At 41.3% G+C, this 756-nt stretch overlaps 1 non-coding gene across 1 annotated transcript; it reads left to right on the top strand.

The window, feature by feature from the left end:
* Positions 1–264: 264 nt before the first annotated feature.
* LOC136385118 (U6 spliceosomal RNA) lies at positions 265–368 on the top strand. The gene has a single exon (XR_010747728.1). It is a non-coding gene; the product is annotated as a U6 spliceosomal RNA (small nuclear RNA).
* The last annotated feature ends 388 nt before the right edge of the window (positions 369–756 follow it).

The raw sequence follows: 756 nt of genomic DNA, 5'->3' as shown, positions 1-756 counted from the left end.
AATACAAATAGTAAATATTCTCTGTCCTTAAAAGAGTTCATAACCTAGTGGAAGGTGTGAACTGGATTGTAGACACAAGAATATAAAGGATATGTCACGTCAATCTGGCAGACTGAGGAAGAAGATGCCCCTCATTAGAAATATAAGCTTTCTAATTATATATGATTAATTTAATGAAAAGTATATAACCACATTCTAAAGCAGTAAGTGGAAGTCTCTAAGTGCCAGTAATGAAATAAAAGTCAGATCCAAAGTGACCAGTGGGTGCTCACTGTGGCAGCACACATACTAACATTGGAACTATACAGAGAGTCGCAGGGCCCCTGCTCAAGGATGACATGCATATTTGTGAAGTATTCCATATTTTTATAAATGGTGATGAAAGGAGACTAGACTTTGGTGGGGAACATACAATATAATATACAGATGATGCATTATAGAATTATACACTTTAAACCTATATAATATTGTTAACCAATGTCACCCCAATAAATTTAATTTTTAAAAAACTGGGCCCTGGCCATTGGCTCAGCAGTAGAGTGTTGGCCTGGCATGTGGAAGTCCCGGGTTTGATTCCTGGTCAGGGCACACAAGAGAAGCAACCATCTGCTTCTCCTCCCTTCCCCCCTTCTCTCTCTCTCTCTCTCTCTCTCTCTCTCTCTCTCTCTCTCTCTCTTCCCCTCCAGCAGCCATGGCTCGAATGGTTCAAGCAAGTTCTCCCCTGGCACTGAGGATAGCTCCATGGCCTCATCTCAG

The sequence above is a fragment of the Saccopteryx leptura genome, chromosome 13 (genome assembly GCF_036850995.1).
Source record: "Saccopteryx leptura isolate mSacLep1 chromosome 13, mSacLep1_pri_phased_curated, whole genome shotgun sequence".
NCBI lineage: Eukaryota > Metazoa > Chordata > Mammalia > Chiroptera > Emballonuridae > Saccopteryx > Saccopteryx leptura.
This window is presented reverse-complemented; position numbering and strand designations above follow the sequence as displayed.